Source organism: Balaenoptera physalus, assembly GCF_965194825.1.
Source record: "Balaenoptera physalus genome assembly, chromosome: 7".
Taxonomy (NCBI): Eukaryota; Metazoa; Chordata; class Mammalia; order Artiodactyla; family Balaenopteridae; genus Balaenoptera; species Balaenoptera physalus.
In genome coordinates, this window is record NC_138886.1 from 85,337,200 (window position 1) to 85,361,299 (window position 24,100).

Here is a 24,100-nt window from a genome sequence, read left to right on the forward strand (position 1 = left end):
GATGTGGGATTAGCTTTTTTTTGTTCCCAATGAGAATGTCTGTGAATACATGTATAACTCAGCGTAGGGAGTTATAAGGAAGAGAGAAGAAAAAGCCACTAAGAATAATTATAAACCTGGGATTATTTCTTTTACAGGATCTATTTTTCTTTGCATTTGACAGTTTGATCTTTGCTGGCACTGAAGCCTGCAGGGCCATTGGGTATACCCTTACATTCATGGCCTCAACAGTAAATTCTGCCCTTTTGTTTAATCTGACTTCCTGTTGTTGTTTCAGTATACTAAATAATTGCCAAATTTAGGAATGCTTTTTTAAAACTCTGGTTTATAGAACAGCCTTTTTTTTTTTTTTTTTTTTACATTTTGAAGATTCTGAAAATAGAAAGAAATTTGCAAGACATACAGCTATTTATTTTTAAACACATGTACAATTTGAAAGACCAAATAATGTCTTAAAAAAAGGAGGATTTAAGCCAAGATATCTGGCCTAAGAATTAATGTAATCTTAATATTCTAATTTGGATCTTAACATTGAATTTTTTATTGCTGTGAAATATTTGTCATCTTAGTGATCTTACATTAAGTAGCACCATATGATACGTCTATAGATGGCTTTCCCAAACTTATTGATCTCCCCTCCATCAGTCATTAAAAGTGTGATTTATTAGTCTGACATTTTTAATAGGGCAAAGCTCAAAGGTTTATTACGATGGACTTCTTGCTTCCATGTTGCCTTCGGCTGCTACCAGGGCTGCACAAGCCCTCAAGATAACTACATGGCTTTCTAAGGAGAAGCTGGTTTTTAATTAATTTATTTATTTTAACTAAATGCCAGCCTCTACATATTTAAAGTGTTTTACACCTATTACATAGCAATGAATGAATTTTTCTCATTCACCCTTCGAATCTTTCACGTAAAGTGAGGTGTCTCCCCCACACCCCAATCAAATGCCATCATTTCCTTAGTGTGAGGCGTGGCAGGATTCCAAAAGTGAGCAAGCTTGAACTGAAGGGTCTGTTGCCAAGAGTCCGTGTGATCTTAGGTGAAAGCGCAGGTCTCTGACCCATTGCCTTCCTTGGTCCCGGAAGGGGGCACAACCATGAACGAGGAGTCTCTCACTCATGAAATCGCAAATCCAGCCACCTAAGTGGGACTGACCTGGTATATGAACATAGTCCAAATTAAGGACTGTGGTCTACATCCTAACTTCCTGGTCTTTGTGGTCATGGATCCTTATGAATGGGAACAAATGTGTGTGCCCACCATCAAATTTAGACTCGTACCTCTGGATTCTAGCTGGTGCCCGGGAGAAATGTGAGGGGAGGAGGGTGAAAAGCATGTCAGCAGCAGGGGGGATTCAAATGTGGGGTTGGACTCCTGCCCTGATTTGAACCTTCAGTCCCACTCAAGTTAGGCAGCTCCTTGCCCTCCAGCGTCTTCCAGTAGTGCATGTCTAATTTGCCTGTATTTTATTAGTAGGAGCTGAATAAGAGAAGAAGGAGGAGGTGGAGGAAGAAGAAGAGAAGAAATAAAGTTGTTTGAGAGAAAGAGCTATGGTCTTTTTGATGTTAGCCTACTTAATTAGCCACCACACCATGTATACGGCATGAACCCAGAATATCAGCTTCACATCTTCCAGAGGTTATTCAAATCAGAATCCTTTTTTTCACATTCACTTCGATTGCAGGCACTGGTACACAGCAAAGGAGACACTAGGAGAGGAGGGTACTCTGGCCCAGGCCTGAAATCAGGAGCTTTTCTGGGAACGAGAAATGATTGAATTTGAGATGGCTGTGATGTGCATTCTAGGATACTAGGACTTTTGCTGACTTTTTTTTTACAAATGCGTTTGAAGCCAAAAAATGTGGTGCAGCACTCATTTTATGATGAATTATAAAATGCCTCCCATGCTTTTAACGTCCCTTTCCACTTTCCATTTTTATCAATACTTCCTCCTGGCGAATAAATGCAGCGGACATGGTGGTCACTGTAGGGAAGCAGGTGCTGACCAGTTCACCTCCCTTCTGCAGCTGTGGGCCCTCCGCTGGGGTTCCTTCAGGAGTAGGGTGCTGGGCTGGTGTCTGAGGAGCAGTCCTGGTCCGCACCTGTCATCCTGCATACTGATCAGAAGCCCCTCTTTCCCTGACAAAGGTGTCCTGGTTCTGACCGGATATGTGGTCCTCCTAGCAAGGGCCACTTCACAGAGGTGGGATGGGAATGGCATTTGGCTTTGGGTTCACATTCTAACCGTTAGGTGTGAAATGTGGCCACAGGGAGGACCAGTCCTGTGTCACATATTTCAGGGTCATACAGACCTGAGTTTCATTTTGGAGTCAGTCGACATCTTTTTTTTTTTTTTTTTCTTTTACAATACTGTTAACCAAACTAGTCTTTATTTGGATTTTACCAGTTTTTTTTTTTTTTAATTGAAGTATAGCTGATGTACAATGTTGTGTTAGTTTCGGGTGTACAGCAAAGTTACACATAAAAAGTAGATCTATTTTTTTTCAGATTCTTTTCCCTTATAGGTTATTACGAGGTACTGAGTACAGTTCTTTATGCTAAGCAGTAGGTCCTTGTTGGTTATCTATTTTAAATACAGTAGTATGTATATGTTAATCCTAAACTCCTGTTTCAGTGACATTCTTTAGATACATGAACTTGAGGAAGTTACTTAATCTCACTGAGCCTCAAATTGCTCACCAATGAAATGCTACAAATGATAACCATTTACAACAAATGATTAAATGTAATGTGCCCAACACCAGTGCCTGTAAGTCAGGAATAAGTTGATATTTCCTTTCCCTAATTCTTGCCTCCTAAGTGTAGTGGCAAGATCTTTTCGAAATTATGCCTTTCCAGCTACACATCAATTATGAAAGAAGTAATTAAGTCTATGGTGTAATAAAGGTCAGAGACTAGACTACTATTTCCAGTTTTGTCATGGACTTGATCCCTGCAAGCTGTTTGCAAGCTGGACAAGTTGCTTTATAAGTGTATCATGAGGCTCATGATAGCAACTAACAAAGAACATTGAAAGATTATTGTCTTTCCTTTTTAACAGAACAAATATTTATTGATCACTTTTAATTAAATTCTATCAGTTGTGCCAGGAAGTATACTATATGAATTAAAGAAGAGATGGCCCATGAACTAAAGGGATTTGATGTCTACTTGGAAAAGTTATCAGTGGACCCAAATGCTGCGGAGTTTCTCACTCTGGGCACCACTGTCATTTTCGGTCAGATAATTCTCTGGGCATTGCAGGGTGTTTTGCAGCATCCCTGGCCTCTACCCACTAGATGCCAGTAGCACCTCCCCAGTCCAGTTGTAACCATCAAAAATGTCTCCAATTGGGCCAACTACCCAGTGCAAAATGAAAATGTGGTTCAAAAAGCAGGGAAAATGTGACATTAAATGTACTTAAATATACAGCTTTTCCCTTCCTTCCACAGTCCCTCTCTCTCTCTACTTGCCATGGTGTTTTTAGAAATTTGCTATTTAATGTCATTCTAACAAGAAAAATTAAAACTTTAAATTGTTAGCATGAATTTCACTGTTTATATTGCAGAATACCAGTTTTAACGCAAATAAAAGCCCTTACATCATACGCAGAATCACTGAAATAGCACAACTCATATTTCACTCCACCTAGAACAGTGAATGTGCACATTCTACCCATGCTGTCTGCCTTTGGGTCACTGCTGAGTTAGGAAAGTCTGAAAAGAAAAGAAACAATATTGTTCTATCTTTCCCTTTCTTTCTATGGCATCATTTGCAGGATAAGTGGTGGGCTAACACAGGGAAGCAACGTGAATAAGAAAGGACATGATAGGGTTCCTCAGTCTTTTGTGTTTCTCAGAATGCCACTGTCTTCTTTCTGCACTCAAAGAAAATTCTGGTTCACAGAGAAGGTGTGGTTTGTTGGGGCTACACGTGACCCTGCTTGCTCAGTCACAGGTGAAACACACTTAACGTGCACCACCGGTGAGTCTTGTTGGACTCCCGCTCTGGGCAGGCCCACCAGAATTCTGTGCCCATGGGGCATTGTGAATGCTGAATGCGAATGGGATGGTGAGGAAAGGCAGAGCCACACACACGGCACGCATCTCCTCTGTTCACATGCATGCTCCATTATCCCATCAGATCCCACATGAGAAATACAACTTCAAAGATAGAATGATTAAGAATTATAAAGGGTGACAGCGGAGCATTAAACCAGCCCTGGGGCCCTCTGAACTCGCGGCCCTGTGAGCATGCATAAGCTGTATAGTCAGTCTGCAGGTCTGGTCAGCAGACATTGCAAAGCGTTGGGGCAGTCGGGGGGCAGGGGCGGCGGGGAGCGTTACCCCTGATTGGAACCAATGAGGCGGGGCACACAGTAGGCTATGCTTAGGGCCTCAGTGAAGCAAGACAGTCATAAAGGATTTGAAATGTGTCTTTTGATTGAGAGGGGCAAGGAAAGCCTGACCAAATAGGTGAAATTGGAGTTAGCCTTTAGAAGATAACAGTTTGGAAATTCCCTGAGCTCATTCATTTCCGCTATGTCATTTGCTCGCTTTGGCAAAACACGGTTTTGAAAGTGTTTTGACTTTTTTTTTAAGTACATTCTATTCATAGAATATTTTAAATTTTGCTTTAATGCAAGAAAAATTTTATCAGTTTGTACAATATGATGTGGAATAGAAGTCATAGCAAAACTTGGCTAATTGTACTTATTATGTATTTATATGTATTTTACTCATGGATGAAAAATTCTGAGCAATTCTATACTTTCCCAGGTGACACATTGCACTGTAAAAATCCAAGTTTCTAGATGTCATTAATCATAATATGGAGTAGATGAGGTTGCACAGCCCCCTTCTCTTTTTTACAAAAGTCTAACTGAATGAATTAGAATTACCATGAGCACAAGAACCTCGGCCATGGTGAAGGCTTGGCACAAATAGTGAGTGTAAATATTAAGTTGAAATATGAATATGAGAAAATAATCAGATAACAAAGTTCAGCATCCTTTCAATCTCTTTAAGGAGTCTCTGCTAAACATAAACAGTGATAGATGAAGGGAGGACTAAATGATTCAAAAGCAGCTCCTTCCATTTACCTTTCTGCGCCTCTGTTTTCTAATCTCTACCAATGGTAATAAGCCCTATTCTGTACCTTCACAGGTTACATTATAAGCATTAAATAAAATAATGTGTGAAGGAGCTTTGTTAACTACAGAAAGTATATGCTTATTTAGTAATCCATTGTTACTAATTACATCAGAAAGATCTGAACCGCCTATATGTGGAATCAATTTTTTCCTAGACTATTTCTGAAAAGACAAGTAGTTATGTATTAGTCAGGTCAAGTAGTGCTGGTTGCTGTAACAAATAACCCTCAAATCCCAGTGGTTTAACGCAACATGTTTATTTCCCACTTGTGTTCCAGTTTGATGCAGGTCAGGTGGCTCTCATGTGTGACTTTCCTCCAAGCTGTAACTCAGGGATCCAGGTTTCTTCCATTTCATGTTTACTCCATCCTCAACATGTAGCTTCTGCAAATGCTGTAGCATGGGAGTAGAGGGAGTTTAGAGGTTTCTGCAGGGGATTTCTATAGGCAGTCCTGGAAACAGTGTGCATAACATCTGCTTGCATTACATTGCTTAGAATGCAGTCAAATGACCTCAAACTAACTGCAAAGGTGACTGGGAAATAGAGTCTTTAGAAAGAAAGAACAATATTTGGTAACAGCCTATCTAGTCTCTGACATATTTTAGGAATAATATAATGGTTCATTTTAAGGAAAAATGGTATTTTTACTTCCTGACAGAATAGATCTCACCAAAGAAAATCTGATGAGTCATTGTTTATCACTTAAAGTAACATCTAGTTAGACTTGGGTTTGAGTCCCAGGCTCCACTTTCCTAGATGGGTGAGATAGTATGCATATTTGAACTAGTCTTCAGAGAAACATTTTTTTTAAATAACATTTGATTATATTGACAAAATCAATGATATTGACTGTGCATTTGTAATATATTAAGCACAAAGGTAGGAACTATGTGGAGGCCAGTATATACACACATACACACATACACACACAGGCCACAACTCCTTATCCTAACCCCCAGCTCCAGGAACTAAAAAGAGTTGGGGAGTCAAAATTAGTCCCCTGAAAAACCACAGTGAACAAAACTGGGAAATCTGCAATTAAGTGCTGAATTTTAAGGTTCTGACTATAAAGCCAAGTTTTCAAAGTCTCAGCCTATCTGCTGAATTGATTTCATTTTATTTGGACCACATGGTGTTTTGTTTTAAAAGTCTGAAATGACATTTTAAAAATCTAAAGATATTACTATAAAATTCTCTTGGACAAATAGAAAATCTGGCAACACTGGGCCGATGTTCTTCCATGGTAGCAACAAATGGAGCTGCATGGTGGCTGGTCCCTTGAGATGGGGGACGCCTCTCTAGTCCACCACAGGCCACACCACTCCCTAATGTGGCCCCACAGTAGGGAATCATCGATTATCATTTGTTATGTGATCATAATGTTGCTTCCTCTTGTTTAAGAAATATTTCTCTCTACTCATCTCTATCAAAATTAGGAAATGAAAAATAGAAAAAGAAAACCTTGTGTTTACTGAAGTGTGGGAGACAGTTATCTCTTTGTGGGTTGAAGGATATTCTTAAACATTTACCATGAAGAAAGAGTGTGTCTGTATCCCAACAAGTATAACCTGCGCCTACTATACATTACCAGTGTGGTCTGGTAGACATTTTTTTAAAAAGAACAGTATATTGAGATATAATTTACAAATATAAAATTCACCTGTAGTAATTGTACAAGTTAATAATTTTAGTAAACTTTTGATATGCTCAACCATTATCACAATCAAAACTTTTAGAGCATTGTCATCACCCTCAAAGTTACCTTGTGCCCATTAAGCCATTCTCTGCACCCACCCTCAGCCCCAGGCAACCACTGGCTTGCTTCCCTTCTCTACCCAAGACACATTTGAGTTTTCAGATTATGCCCTGAGAGCGACAAGATATTGAGAGAAGAAGGACATTGTCCAAGTCTGATAGAGGAAGGACCACTTCATAAGAAGGTCAGATTTTGACAGTTTTTATAGATAGTGACAAAAGAGCAAGGTATTCTGGGGTACTATCGTTTTTTAACAGCTATTTGCAACATTAGATTCTTCCATGGAGTAATGTTATTAGTGGCCTTAAGATTGCCTAGGTAACTTTTCTTTGAATTTGTGATATAATAAGTCAAAATTTTAGTAAAAAATACGAATCACTTTATATGACTATATTTATGTTTTTCATTGTTCCTTATAAATAAAACAATAAAAATGGATAATATACAAATCAACTGTCTCCAATGGCCTCCTCTTCTCCTCTACACCTAGTGGGGAATCAGAGGTCCTTGAAAACTCAAAGCAAGTCATTCATCTTCATAGAATCATCAGATTATGCTAACTTCTGGTAAGTTCTCTCTTTTCAGACCTCAAAACATTTGTAATCTGTACTGCTCATTAGGATAATTGATTGTGTTTTCTCCTGTGACATCACTTCTGTAGTTTCTTGTGCTGTTCAGTTCTTGTCTTTATAAATTTAGTTTGACATGTGTTTATCATGTCACCCTGAATATCATTTCCTTAATATTGAGGGACAATTATAGTTTCTCAAGCATTTTTGTATTCTTTGCACAAAACCTTTATCCTGCCATTCCTGTAGTAGGTGTTTAATAAAACTTATTGAAGAATAAATGTCACTTGTGAAATACATTTACGGATTATAATTCAGTGATTCTGCAGCTTTGAATGCAATAAAAATAAAATTAGTTGCTTTTGTCAATATAGAAAGGCTTTAGCAAGGCTTTTTTTTTTTTCAATGTTGCAGCTAAGATCACTGAAACAGCCCCCAAACAAGCAGTTAGTCTGCTCATTTTGGTATCTTAACAACTGAATTAGATCAATGGTTCAATTTAGTCCATTGTTCACAGCTCAGCCATTTAATCAATTAAACAAGGAAGTCTGTGCCAGCCACTTTTCTTTTGCTTCTGGATTTTTTGGTTTTTGTTTTCTTTCTCGTGCTACCTTGGTGTCCCTCTGTGGCTTTGTGCCTGTCTACTTTTCCCATCTCCCCTTGACTCTCTCAGTCTCTCTCTCTGTGTCTCAGTCTCTCTCCCTCTCTCTTTCCTCTCTCCTACCCTTTGTCCATTTGCATCTCTTCTGCAGCCTCTGTTTGGTGCTTGGTCTCTGGCTGGCCCTTACACTGTGAGCATCCTCCAAGTTCAGGGACATTTTCAGAGTGCCAGCACTGGCTTGCCTCACATAGCCCAAGCTCAAGAAGTCATTTGTGAATTCAAAATGGGCTATATGAGACATACAGGCAGGCTTTAACTTTCTAAAATAAAGGTATTTGTGCTAATAAAATGAAAAAAAGATGAAGAAAGAACAAAAGGAAAAATAGTAAACCCTCCAAACAGAAAATCTGAAATATTTTAGAACATATGGAAATGCCACATCATAAAATCTTAATCTTTGCTTTGATCCAAATGGAATTTATTTAGCAAAGGCCATTTACTAGGAAAGGAGTCTATATATTTGAATGGGCTGCAATCTTGTATAAAAAGTATGTAAATCTTCCTTTTTCTGATGTTTCTTTCTCAAAATACAAGGACAACACTTTTTAAAATTCTGTAAAATCATCCTTTCAGGCCAAGGTTATAATTTGATCGGATAAAATACAGTATAAACAGGATTTCTCTTTTTTCACCCACATCTGGTATTCTCCATCGAGACACTTCGACATCTTGAAAAAAAAAAAAAAAGATTTCTAAAATAAATAAGTGCACCTTCCTGGGGGAAAATAATTATACAGATGTCATATCCTCACCCCACAACAAGACTGTTCCCCTAAACCCCCCAGCTTTCCCACTGCTTCATATTCATTAATTAGTCTGAGGTTCCCTCCGTGTTCCGTTTACAAAGCCACTTAAACCCACGCACCCATTTAACATATTTATGACCCCAGTTTTCTTTCTGTTCTCTGAGACTGTACCGTAATTGTTCTCTGGACCCAGGGACTGCAGAGAGCCTTCCCTGCTGAAAAGAGACAACATAAAGAAGGAAATGAATGTGTGCGGGTTGAATACCTTCAACAAAACGAATGGGTGCAGTTTGGCCCCTGCCCCCCCCTCCTCCCGGGGTCACTTTAATTGAGTGAAGCCTCACCCTCTATTGAGTGTATGGGAGACTATTAACTCTTAACAACACTCTGTCTCAGGTTATTTATTTATTGCTTAAATGATTTGTTATTGCTACTTGAATTTAATACACCCTCTGGGAACCAAGATGGCAGCATCATGTTACAGAAAAACTACAAGTTATTTTAAAACTGTAATTGACATTTTATGAGAGCCATAAAATCTTTCTGAACAAATAACTTACCATTAGTCAGAAACTTCAACAGGAGATCTGTAAAATTAAGGATATGGTAGAACAGTACTGTACTTGTGTGTGTCTGTCTGCATGTGTGCTGGGGAGGATGGGGCAGGAGGCAAGCAAGGAAGCAGCAGAGAAATTCCAATTGATTATTCTGCATTGCTTCCACAAGTCTTGATTTAAATCATCATGCTTTTGAGTCAGAGGAATCTGGGAAATGGTGCAAGGGATTCCCAGGAAGGATAAATTGTATCTGATGAGCACATTTCAGGTGACCACCTCGGGACTTTCATTTTGCTATTAACTGAACCTCTTCCCAGCCAGACACCAGTGTCGTCTACTGTGGCACTGCTGCCCAGCTTAGCCGAGTCAGCAGTTACCGGTTAGAGTAACCTTCTTGGGCTATGAGTCCCCATAATATGTGGATTGTTCAGACCTTCCTAAGACCTACGAGAACCCATCATTGACAGATTTGGACCATCCCATTTCCTGGTCCAGCAGAGCTTAATATTTTTGATGCTGCTTTGAGACAAAGGTAGGAAAGACTGGCTGTAAAATCCACAATTCTGAAAATAGTATGTGCCAGTTTTCTATTTCATGGGATGCTGAGTGGATATGTCACCCAGATCCCATTCCGGAATTGAAGTACTCAATCCCCCAGTTGTCCTGAGTGTTGGCTGCTGATGTTCATAGCTGCATCTCCATGAACTGCCTTTGTCTTCCCCAAAGTAGCCCAAATCCAACAAGAAGGTACAAAAGCCCAGCTCCTTTGTCTCGATTGAGGGCAACTCTAAACAGCCACCCCAGTTCCAGAACTACCTGGAGGATCACCTGAGGTCTTGGTTGCAATCACATCACAGTTCAACTTTCTCCCTCTGCCCCATCTTGCTTCCCTCACCTCCTTAGAAACCTTGATCCCAAGAACACTCCCCAATAAGCCTGCAACTCAGAATATGTTCCCCGAGGAACCCAACCTAAGACAGGTGTTCAGTTTGACCCTTTGGGCCAACCTGACACCCTCAGGAATCACACATTTAACCATCAGACAAGGGAACCCCAAGGTTGTTTTATAAGTTACACAGGGATGTATTTACTGGCTTTTAACCTGTTTTTGCTCTGATTTCCTCCTTGTTATGTTCTAAAGGCTCAGCTCTGACACTGCCACCAAATCCTACTTCTGGCTCCCAAACTCCAGTCATATTTTTCTCCTGTATGTATTCTGGCTTTTCTAACTGGCTTTGTATCCTGTATCTTGGAGGTGATTTTGTAACTACCAGTAAGAAGCTCCTCACAAGAGTTCCAGATGAGAGAGGAGCCCAGCCTCAATGAGAGTTAACGCTAATTGTTAACCTGCTTAGTTAATGCTGACCTCCCTTCTCCGCCTAGCTCTCCATCTCACCTGCACCACCAATATTTTGAGGCAACCATGCCAGACAAAGACAGATTAGGAACACTTACAAAATGACACACTATATAGTTACTCATGACAGAAGAGCATGATATCAGATTTCATTAGGCTTAATCTTTTCTAAGTACTAGCAGTGTGCCAGGCACTCTCCAGAACATAGCATACAACTGAATATAAGTGCATAGGCACAGAAATAAGTAACATGACCTAGGACTTATACTGCATGTGTCTGATTATACAGAGTAATACACATAAGAGGACACTTAAAAGTTACTTAAGACACTCACTTCCTTCCCCAATACACACACATGCAATCTGTTAAACTTCATTTTCTGGACTGCTGGCTTCTGATTACTCTGCTTCAGGACAGGGAACTGCTATATCCATGGAGGCCCACTTCCTTTCCAAAGATCTCTAGTTATCTGAAAGTTCTTTTCAGGGATGTTTTAAAATGCACCCAAGATTTGTTTTAATTAGGTATGGTGAGACACACAGTTACAGAAATGACTGTCATAAAAGAAGTTTTTATACCCACAGATTCTTAGAAACAGCGGGCATGGCACACCCCAGAGGGCCACACGGGGAAGCACCAGGGTTGATCAGGAGGCAGAAGGAGTGAGAGGGAAACGTGGGCAAGAGCCTTTATTGCAGTTTCCATGGGAAGTAACTGGTGAAGAAGGGTAGGTAGGTTTAGGATTGGCTAGTATGAATAATTTCAGTGGACTCTGGGGCAAAGGAGCTGGTACCTGGCCTTGGGGTGATTAGAGTAGGTGGATAGTGGCCAAGAGTATGAGAGCCCCATAGAGGAGGTGGATTGCAGTGTGGACTCTGGACTGGCTGGTTTGCATATGAAAGGCACACTCACAGGCAAATCATTTGCTCTCTCCAGGAATTAGCTAGCCCTGGGAGGGGCAGCCCCTGCACTGCCCCAGATATCAAGGCATCAAATACAGAAAATGGAAGGAGTAGTTACTATGAGGGATGAGCTATAATTGCCTCCCTGTCACTTCCACCCAGAGGTCCTGGTTCAGACCTCAGTGCTGAGCAGCATAAACCTGGGAATTAATTAATTCCCATAACTGTGATGGTTCTCCACCTCTCAAAGTCAACTATCTTCCTCTCTCTACTTTTCTCTTAGCATCCTGGGTCACAACTGCAAACCACCTCCCCACCTTATCTCACTCAACAGACACCAGTATATCCTCTTCTTGTCTGGCCGGCACATTACCCAGCACAGAGTTGGAAACTCTCTAGTTACTTGCTAATGCATCCTGAGCACTTATAAGTATATCCATAGGATATATCCCTAGAGGGGAATTGTTCACTTAAGGGAAATATGAATTAGTAATGTTATAGATATTGAGAAATTCCTGCCATTGAGGGTCCACATTTCTTTGTTCTTCATCTACTTTTTGTATATTCTACACCTAGTAAATTAATATTGGTAATGCTGGCAATTGTTCTCCTATTTGTACTTCTATAATTTATTAAAATAAGAAATAGAAAATCCATTTTCCTTCTGTAGTCCCCTGCTCCTTTTATGTATATACCCAGAGTGAGTTACAATAATGTTCACTTGATTCCACTTGAAAAATAGTTGTTGCCACTTGTTGTCTGGAAAAGCAACCAACAAATCAGTAAATATCTGTGAATTAATTAAAAACAGAAATGATGTAAATATTTTGATTAAATGAAAAAATGACAGGCAGGAAAAAATTATAGAGAAGTTGGTAACTTGTTTTTTTGTAACAAAAGGTGGAAAAATCCAAAACTGTGTCATCATATCAAGTTTATGAACAATAATAGCAGGAATTTACAACCTTCATGTCTTATGCTTTGTATTGGGGATCTCAAAACACTTCAGGAAAAAACAAATATGAAGGGAAACTACTGATAATAAGACATATTTACCTTAAAATAGAAACCACTGAACTTTTGAAAAAATACGTTGCTGTGTTGGAAGAAGAAACATAAGGATGTACCTTCCTTGACTTCCCCGTTTAGCCAGCTAGCCCCAAAGACGCTCAGTCTTGGAAATTCCACAATCTTGGGGAAGCTCAGGTGTGGGGAAAGGGTTCAAAATTGGTACTTGATGGTTACTCTGCATGAGGACTAATAAATGGGTAAAATTTTTATTTTCTGAAGCTTATTTATCTCTCTAGGCACCTCAATAGGTTATTTTGAACTCTGGTTTGGTTTTGTTTATTTGTTTCTTACATCTTAAAATTCTTTTTTCTACTGCAGAAGAGCAAGAGAAAAGCTCATACTATTCAAGTTTTATCTAATGTTTGGAGGTGTGTGACCTGTAATCTAAAACACCTTTTTGTTGGCAGTGTTTTATGATTAAATGATGCAGCATGCATGTCGTGGATGTGACCCAAGGAACAACCTGCATATAGACATTTCTCCGGCATCTTCCAGCTTGTATATGTTGCGGGGGTGGGGATGGGGCCCTGCAGAGGTAAGTGGAGTGTGTTCCAGTTCCTTGCAAGCCTTACAACCCATCCTCGTGGTCACCCAGAACACGCACCCCAACATCATCCTTGACTTCTCCACCTTCCTGGGAGGATTTATTGTCCCATCTCTCTGAACCTCAACAAACTCCCCAGGCTTTATCAATTCTGCTTTCAACACTCTACTCCTGGACTTTTGAATTTGCCTTTTCATTTACCACCTCCTCCACAATACAGCTTCCTCCAAAGGGTTTACACTGTTGCCGCACTCATCTTTTAAAACATGTTTCTTCATAGTGGCTGTGTCAATTTGTTCATTAGCCAGGACATGGAAGCAACCTAAGGGTCCATCGACAGATGAATGGCTAAAGAAGATGTGGCACATATATAAAATGGAATATTCCTCAGCCATTAAAAGGAATGAAATTGAGTTATTTGTAGCGAGGTGGATGGACCTAGAGTCTGTCATACAGAGTGAAGTAAGCCAGAAAGAGAAAAATAAATACCGTATGCTAACACATGTATATGGAATCTAAAAAAAAAAAAAAAAAATGGTTCTGATGAACCTAAGGGCAGGACAGGAATAAAGACACAGACATAGAGAATGGACTTGAGGACATGGGGAGGGTAAGCTGGGAAGAAGTGAGAGAGTGGCATGGACATATATACACTACTAAACGTAAAATAGATAGCTAGTGGGAAGCAGCTGCATAACACAGGGAGATCAGCTCGGTGCTTTGTGACCACCTAGAAAGGTGGGATAGGGAGGGTGGGAGGGAGATGCAAGAGGGAGAGGATACGGGGATATATGCTGATTCACTTTGTTGTACAGCAGAAACTAACACAACATTGTAAAGCAATTATATTCCAATAAAGATGTTAAAAAAAAAAAAAACATGTTTCTTGGTATTGTTCACATCACTCCCCTGCTTTCACTAATTTTCCATTCTCTAACAATGGGTACCAACGGCTCCCATTGACTGACCACTTCCCCTGTGCTAGGCACTTAGTTCATCTATCCCCCACCCAAGACAAATAGACTCACTGCCTCAGTTACAGAGGAGGAAACTGATATGACCCAAATTTATAAAAGTAGGAAGTGGAAGCCCCAGGCTTTGGTCTCTGATATGATGTCACAGACTGTGTTCTTATTAAGTACATGTCTATCTTGGGGTTTAAGGTGCCGAAAATCAAGGCTCATTATTTCTCACCACTTGAACTCTCTGCCTCATTCCAACGACATTATTTCTCTATCTAAATGAGCCACTTAAGTACCTTTGATCCTGTATAGTCAGAATATTCGCTCCTGAGAGACCAGTGCATTACCTTACACTTCCCTCCATTTCCCTTGACTCTCAGATCAACAGAAATATTTGGTTATTTTGGAGAAACCTGTTCCTGCTTCAAGAGATCAGCGAATTTTGTCTTGGGTTCTCAAACTGCTTTCACAGTTACACTAATGGGCTCTGTCTCCTTTGGATGTTAGAGATGCTCTCTTCTGCTGAGAAGGGTCAGAGAATAGACATGATGAAGTTGCATGCTAGGCAAGATCTTAGATGTATGTAAATTTATGGCTTGAAACATCTATTCACTTGCTTTAAAAGAAGGGGAAGGATGTTTTTGTCAAAAATATCAATGCATAGAATGGGAATGTGTGGTGGTATGAGGAGGACTGTGGGGAAATAACACAGCTACCCATGAGACTTTGGATTGCTCATGTAGACCCCTCCAGCCCCAGCTGTACATTCTGTAGATGAAGGAAAGGAAAGATTACCATTGTCATTCTCACTAAATGCTCCCGCAGTTCTAGGAACAGAGATATGTTGGGCTTCCTGGGCTGGTGGTGGTGAAAACAGAAGAGCATACCTCATGGAACCAGAGCATATGGAAGTGTAGTAGTCACGTCCTTGGAAATGGATACCCTCTGCTCCTTTGTGGGCCCTCAGGGATAGGGTTGGTTCAGTGTTTGCTGCTCCTCAACCATCAACTAATATCCCTCTCGGACAGTGCTTTTCAACCTTGGCCGCACGTTGGAATCACCTGAGGCTTTAAGAGACTGATGCCCACGTCCCATCCCCAGAGACTGCATTTTTTATGAAGTTCTCAGGTGATTCTAGTGCACAGCCAAGGATGAGAATTATTGCTTGTCTGGACGCCTGCTATCAAGGGTGACCTTTGAGCTAGCAGCATCTGGCATCACCTGGCAGCTTGATAGAAATGTAGTCTCAGGTCCCATCCCAGCGCTATCAAATCAAAATCAGCAGTTTGGCAAGATGCCCAGGAGACATGTTTGCACATTAAAGTCTGAAGAATCACAGGTCTAGGTTTTTCTCTTCCTGTAACTTCTGACTCCCTGAATGTTCAGAATGTGCAAGGTTTCTGCTAACTTGTTGTCTTCTGCTTTCCCTGCCTATGCATTTCTAACTCTGTGCAGGTTAGGGGTAAGTCGACCTCCCATCATCACCCCTCTAGCTTCAAGTGAGCTTTTAAAGAGGGTCACTTAGCCCAGTCGGGCAGACCCACCTTGGGCCATCTGGCCAGCCCTCAGAGGAGCTACTTGGGAGAAGTTCTCTCACTGGCTAATCTATTCCTCTGTGGGTGGATTCATAGATACCCAGGACCCAAATCACTTTTCCTTAGGTGAGGCCATGGGCCAGGCAGGTACTCAGAGAGGCCCCTCCTCTCGAATTCTTTTCTGCCCAGAGCTCTTATCCTGAAAAGTTGCCATCATATGTCACTTTAGATGTTAGACCTGGCAGGGTGTTGTCCACACCTATAAGATGCTTTGGGCGGGGTGGGGGGAGTTTTGGTGTTGATGAGCCAGCCTCTGAGGGTAAATGGCACTGAAGTTATTCATCCTGTGAAATAGACCCCAAGGGTGAAATTAAAGCAGCATTCTCACCAAAGCCTAGCAGACATTTTCTGTTTCCATTCAGGTCAGAGAAAGAAAGTATGGATGTAAGCTGCTGGTTCGTTATAAAAGAATTTTTTTTACAAGGTGTGCATATATCTTTATCTAAATCCAAGACATATCAACAATAGTGATGAACCACATGTTGTCTTTAGAGACAAAGGCTATTTGGAGAAAGCAGTAAGCCACTGGGAGTCTGCAAAGAGGCCAGCCAGAGGCCAGAGTTTGTCTTTCTGCACCATCTCTGAACACCACACCCCACACCAGCCCTGTTATTATTTTTCTCTTCCAGCAGCATCCCCAGTAAGGTGTTAGAGACCTCACTGAATAGACCTCTCCCTCTCCCGAATCCCCTGTACTATCTTCATTTGAAAGGAAGACTCTCAGGAAAAGAAGGGAGAGACCACTTGCGAGGCATTTTAGGGAAGTCTTATCTGTTGGTTTGTTTTGATTTTTAGTGATCATTTCAAATGATTTTCCTCATAGGATCATCCTTTGAGTTAAGGGTTTGTTCCAAATCCATTAGACCAGCTAAACAAAGCAAAGGACTATCACACATTGGCTTTTATGAGTTTTAGCTGAGATGACTCACTGTAAATAAATTAAAGAATTTTTGTCTTCATAAATATGCCAGAGGTTGTTTGCCAGAGGGAGATTTATAATCAATGAACTCTCCAGCCATCTTAAAATCGACCTACAGATGTGCCTACCTTTAGAAAAGCAATGTTAAAATGCAAACTACAAGTTAAACTGGAGAAGGACTACACTGTAAAATGATGGTTAAATTATATGAGCCTATGATTTACCTGATAAAAGATAAACACTTCGATGAAAAATCTGTGGGACAGAAAAAATTAAAGAGTCAATTGGAAATAAATATAAGATGAAAAGAAAGTACCTCTGAAATATTTTCTATACATCATTATGCATAAATACAATCTACTGGCAAACAATTAGAATAAAGTATGATATTGGCATAAATTGAGATGATATGAATCTTTCTATACACACTGGGAAGTGTAAGAAATGATATGACTTTGACCAAGTTTAGTCTGACACTGTGCTGGGCTGGCACAAATTCAATCTGAGTGGTTTGGGGGTGTGGCACACTGTATTTTCCAAAACCTGCCCAAGATGCCTCATCCCATCCACTTAGTGTGGTTCTGACAATTGTCCCATTGAGAGATGAGGTTGATGTCCCTCCCACTGAACCTGAAGAGGCAGGAGCGACACCCTGTGACTTCCGAAGTTAAGTTTCTCTGGGTCTCTTAGGACACCTGCTCTTAGATAGCAGCTGCCATGCCACGAGAGGAAGCCGAAATAGCCTTTGGAGACACTGTGCGGAGAAGATCTGAGCATCTGATATCCTTAGCCCCCGACCCTCGGGCTCCCAGCCAACAGCCAGAACCAAATCCTCAGCCAGGTGAGTAAGCTCTCTTGAAAGTAGATTCTCCAGCCCTAAATCAAGCTGCTCCCGCAGACCCTAGGTAGAACAGAGACCACCAGAAATTGCAGATTCATGTGCAAAATAAATGATTTTTGTTATGTTAAGCCACTAAGTCCTGGGGTGGTTTGTCCCATAACAATAGATAATTAATCTAAGGCCCTCCCCAGACATCCTACAGGGTTGTGCAAACTTCCCAGGCACCACAATCAGAGCTAATGTTGGGAGGAAGGAGCTTTGGTATTGGCCAAGCCAATAAAGGATCCTGAAGTCTAGCATCTTTGCTTCCACCTTGGGTAGAAAATTAGTTGAAGGTACTTGTCTATCCCAAAGGACCACCCATAGCCATTCTTTCACTGCCTGCCTCACCCTCACCACAGGCTCATGGACCAAGAAACCCCATCACCTCCATCTCTTTCTCTTTGGGGGGAACCTTTTCCCTCCATCTTCTTGACTATGCTTCTCCATCCTCTCCTGTGGCAAGGGACGTCAAGGGGCCTTCTAGGAACAGAAAGGAAATGATACCAAGATGGGAGAACACACACACTAATAGCTCAGTAATTTACCTGTCACAATTCTATTTTGTTTCGGAGGTCACTGAGGAAACAGAATGGCCACAAGAAATAGAATAGCATCGACAATTACAGGAGTAAAAAATTAAAAAAAAAAAAAAAAACATTATGAGCCAGGTGATTTTGAAGTACATTCAGGGAGGACTTCCTTGGTGGTCCAGTGGGTAAGACTCCACCCTCCCAATGCGGGGGACCCTGGTTTGACCCCTGGTCAGGGAACTAGATCTGCACGCATGCTGCAACTAAGAACTCTGCCACAACAAAGATCCCGAGCACTGCAACTAAGATCTGGTACAGCCAAAATAAATAAATAAATAAATATTTTAAAAGAAATAAATAAAGTACATTCAGGGATCAAATATTTCTCAACTTTTATGCAAATACATATACTGTACACACATTATTGGAAATCATTCAGAGACTGACTATCCCCAGGAGAGTAAAAAATAGCCACAGTAACAACATGGTCAATTAAATTTTAAAAAAGAAAGAATACTGAATTGGGGTTCAGGAAGTCAGAATTTCCATCTTAGCTTTGTTGCCTTCTCCTGGGAAAATAACAATCTGTTCCAAAGATTAGTTTTCTCAGTAAGAAGATGAAAGATTGAACAGGATCATCTGAAGATCCCTTAAGCCCCAGGGTCCTACAACTGTGCAAGTCATGCTAATGCAGGCTGGTTCAATTCACCACCAATCTATTTTGTTCCATGAGAAAATTTATGGGAATTTTGGTTCAAGTATCAGAATTATCTGCCACTCTGCAGAACATTCCCAAAAGGCAAAGTAGTCTCACAAAACTTTATTATTTTTATTTATTTATTTATTTATTTACTTTTTTAAAATTGTATTTATTTATTTATGGCTGTGTTGGGTCTTTGTTTCTGTGCGAGGGCTTTCTCTAGTTGCGGCAAGTGGGAGCCACTCTTCATCGCGGTGAGCGGGCCTCTCACTATCGCGGCCTCTCTTGTTGCGGAGCACAAGCTCCAGACGCGCAGGCTCAGCAATTGTGGCTCACGGGCCTAGTCGCTCCGCGGCATGTGGGATCTTCCCAAACCAGGGCTCGAATCCGTGTCCCTTGTATTGTCAGGCAGATTCTCAACCACTGTGCCACCAGGGAAGCCCCCACAAAACTTTATATATCTCTAAAGTAGCCAAGAGTAAGCAATGAGATATGGGAAAAGGAGCAGTAAACACAAAGAGGTTCTACAAACCCTCACTGACAGATAGTTAAAATAATCCATGACTGACGTGGCATCATGCTTTCCAATGACTGTCTTTTAGACCACAGTCCAGTGGGCGAATGCTCATTTACCTGTCTTCACTCATGTATGCATGCACACACGTAACAGTTACTGTGAGATCCTCATCAAGCAGAGAGTTCATAAATGATTTGGATGATCATAATTTATATATTCCATTTATAGATCATGAAGAAAATCCCAATTGCTTATATGTAATGTTAGTTCTTAAGGCAAGTAGTATTCTTAACATTTTTTACTTTTTTTCTTTGTCTAGGAATACTTGTGTAACACACACAAAAGTGGGCAAAATCCCAGGAGGACAGTTAGTGAAGAGTTAAAATGTTGGGAAGTCTGGGAGGTAAGAGATTTAGTTAGGCAACAACTATGGGATGCAGTGTTGGGAGGGTAATAGTGCATTGTAGAATATAACAGTCACGTGGAAGATGGCGTTGAGAGGGGAATATTTTTTCTTCTCACAGAAAAGCATTTTGACAGTGGTTTCCCAATATTTTAGGATAAAAAGACAACTTTAAATGAGAATTCCTGCTTGAGAAATTTAATAACTTATGACAAAAAAAATAATAATTTGGGGACACTGAATTTGTCAGAGATCCAATGAGTCATAAATAATTTTAACATTTCTAAAAAATTAAAAATAGCCCACTGAAATGGGCTAAATAATATTTACAGTAGCAATGTTTATACGAGTAAAACATTGGAAACAATATAAATATTCATCAGAAGAGGATCCATTAATTCAATTATGATCTATCAACACACTGGGATACTATGCAGCCTTTAAAAAGAATAAGGACATTTTCTATGTGTGCTGTCAAAGTGAAGAAAGCATAGGGCAGAACAGTGTGGCTGATATGTGCCATGCCAGGCTCTGGAAAGATGTACAAGGTAACTGCTAACGGCAGCTGCCTCAGTCTGTGTGGTGGGAAGGAGTAGGTGGCATAGCCAGGAGAGCAGGTCTTGATTTCCACTGTGCACTCTCTTGTACCTTTTGGAATTATATATCATGTGCAAAACAAAACAGGAAAGCATACTAAATAAAGATGACATCGATGCCATTTTACATATAGGAATCAAAAGGTGAGGTGCATATATTGCAAAACCTCCGTTTCTATTCTACCTTCTGCTTCTCCTATCTCCTTTACTCCCATTCCTCAGCTCTTTTTTGTCTAGTTTTCCCCCAATGGGATTTACTTGAAACATGCAAGGTAAAAAAAACAAATAAAAATATTCCCCCCAAAATGCGAAACAGAACAAGAAAAGAGAGATTTTCACAATTAAGAGAAAGCTATACAGAAGTCAATCTGAATATACTGGACTTTTGGAAAAGATTTTATAGTGAGGGAGGAATTACTGTCTTGTCTCCCTCGACACAGCTTTTCTTCCCCTATAATTCTGTGTTGAATGCTTACACAGAGGCAGGGTTGGAGATGGTTATGGCTGCAGGTGACTAAAGCCACACCCACAGAACAGATATTCTCAAGAATGATGAGGAAGGAACTGCCAAATAAAGATGATTTCTCTAAAACTAGTGACTTTATATAAGGATACTGGGGACATGCTTGCCCTGGGAGAGATTTATTTACTTATTATTAGTGGAGAGGCAGAGTATTTTATGACTGTCTTAGTTCATTCTGGCTGCTATAACAAAAATCTCATAGACTGGGCGGCTTATAAACAACAGAAATTTATTTCTCAGAGTTTTGGAGACTGGAAGTTCAAAGATTACAGGCAGATTTGGTAGCTAGTGAGGTTGCACTTCCTGGTTCATAGACACTGTCTTTTCAGTGTAACTTCACATGGCAGAAGGGGCTAAGGAGGTTTCTCAAACCTCTTTTATAAGGTTATTAGTCCCATTTATCAGGGCTCTGCCCTCATGACCTTATCACCTCCCAAAGGCCTCACTTCTTAATACCACCACACCAGGGGTTAGAATTTCAACATATAAATTTTTCAGATGATAATAATGACCTTGGAGTGGAAAGCTAGACAAGGAATAACAACATCTATGAGGGCTTTTTTATACTGACTATGTCTTTTTTCTTGGTGGTTTGACATTTTTCTAGTATGTAAATAATGATATATTTAAGGTATTCTTAATTAAAGCTAGATGAAATAAGGTAGACTAAACAGTAGCAAGCTTTCAATTTTTTTGAATAATGATGTTGATAATAATGGTGGTAATGGGGCTTCCCTGGTGGTGCAGTGGTTGAGAATCTGCCTGCCAATGCAGGGGACATGGGTTCGAGCCCTGGTCTAGGAAGATCCCACATGCCGCGGAGCAACTGGGCCCGTGAGCCACAGCTACTGAGCCTGTGTGCCTGGAGCCTGTGCTCCAGAACAAAAGAGGCCGCGACAGTGAGAGGCCCGTGCACCGCAATGAAGAGTGGCCCCCGCTTGCCGCAACTAGAGAAAGCTCTCGCACAGAAACGAAGACCCAACACAGCCAAAATTAAATAAATAAATTTAAATAATAATAATAATAATGGTGGTAATGGTAATGATGGTAGTGATGCTGATGTCTGTGAGGATGGGTGATGATGATGATGATGATTGTGATGATGGGTGATGATGATAGTGATGGTAGTGGTGATAATGGTGCTTATGATGGTGATGGTGATGATATTGATGGTGATAATGGTGGTGGTTGTGAGGATAGCTCTCACTTATTTTTTAATATGATAATAATTGTGCAAATTGCTTTACTCACATTGTTTCATTAAGTTCTCACAACAATCCTATGAGACAGGAATTATCTTTATTTTCTAGACTACAAAGAAAGGCCCAAAGAGATCAGGAAACTTTAAGAAGGTCACAGCTTTCTCTGTGGAATTGCACCAGAGATAATTTAGTGCTGATGTAAATCATGCAGCATAACTGAACTCAAACAGATGACACACATGATATCCTTCCCTTTGTAACTAAATATCTCTTCACCAGCCCTGAGAACTCTTCTTGGAAACTGTAAATGTGAATACATCAGGTGACTCCTCGTCAGCAGTTTTGGTAGTCAGAAAAAAAATGTGTTCTCCCTTTATTTTGTTTATCCTCAGGAAGTATAACTGAAAATCAATGCCATAAGGCTCTCTAAAGTAATACTTTCAATGGGATGGGACTTTAGCTAACACTGGGAACTGCACACAACCCACAGAATATTTCATCCTTGCCCACAGGGCATAGAACATCTGGGTATGTCTAGGTTATACATGTGAACATCACCATGTCAACATATGTTGGCTCGGAAAGACTGAAAACCATTTCTCTATTGTCAAGTCCACCTGGGAAGACCCCGCCCCCCTTGTCTCTGGTAATACGGTGATGCCACATGGTTCCATTTAGTCTTGTACGACACGGGGCCTTTTGACCTCAATTGTAGTGTCACGAACCCAACTCTTAGGTTCTTGGGCAGATCTCTTAGTAAATTGGGGCACGGATTAAAAACAGACAGCAGCACCCAGAATACTTTGTTAACTTCATCATTGTTTGAAAAGAAGTAGATTGAAGGCATCAACTGTTAAGTAATTTGACAAGACAGATTGTTTTTGTTTACCATCTAGAAAGGAGAGAAATCCAGCCATTCTGGTAGGTAGGCTCCATCAACAATCCACTTCAAGACGTTCCTTGTACTCTATTGTCCTTTTGGTCATTTTCTTGGAAATCAGGGTGCGTGGTGATATCCATTCAGGTGATTTACCTGTTCTTAAACCCACCTAAACAACTCTGTGGTAAGAGGCAGTGGGTTCTGTATTGTAAATAAGAGACTCCAGCTGTCATTTGCCTGGCAGATCCAAGAGCACATTGAATAATTTTACAACAGAACCCAGTAACGTCAATTCTTCTTTTGCAACAGACTGTGTGGACATCATGACCTGCTTAGATGTCTACACATTGCTCAAGGAGGTTGGACTTTGTATTAGTTTCTGTTGTTGCATAACCAGTGACCACAAACATAATGTAATGGCTTAAAACAGCACCCATTTATTATTTCTCGGTTCTTAGGTCATACACCCAGGCACAGTGACTAGGTGTTCTGCTCAGGGTTCCACAAAGCTGAAATCAAGGTGTCCACCAGGCTACTTTCTCAAGTGGAGCTTGGTGCCCTCCTCCAAGTTCACATCCATTTCCTTGCAGTTGTAGGGCTGTGTTCCCAGTTTCATTGCTGTCAATCAGCTGAGAGCTGCTCTCAGCTCCTGTAGGCTGCTCACAATCCTTGCCATATGGCCCCTTCTGTCTTCACAGCCAACAATGGAGACTCATTCTTATGTTAAATCCCTGCCATACTTCAAATTTGTTTCACCAGGAAGAGCCTAATCCCTTTCGAGGGCTCACCTGATTAGGTCAGGCCCACAGAGGATAGTCTCCATTTCTTCATGCCAATTGTGCCACCCATATAACATAGCCCAGTCATGGGGTGACTATTTCATCATAATCACAAGTTGCAGGGAGCTTGAATCTTGGGGATCAGCTTAGAATTCTGAATTTTATGTGTTACTGAGACACATTTGTTCTGCTGAGACCTGCAGGGGTAAGGTGAAATATCTGTGGGCAAAGAATCGTCCTAACGGTGAGGTCATTCACCCAGATAAAGACTGGATTCCCTAGACAGGAAA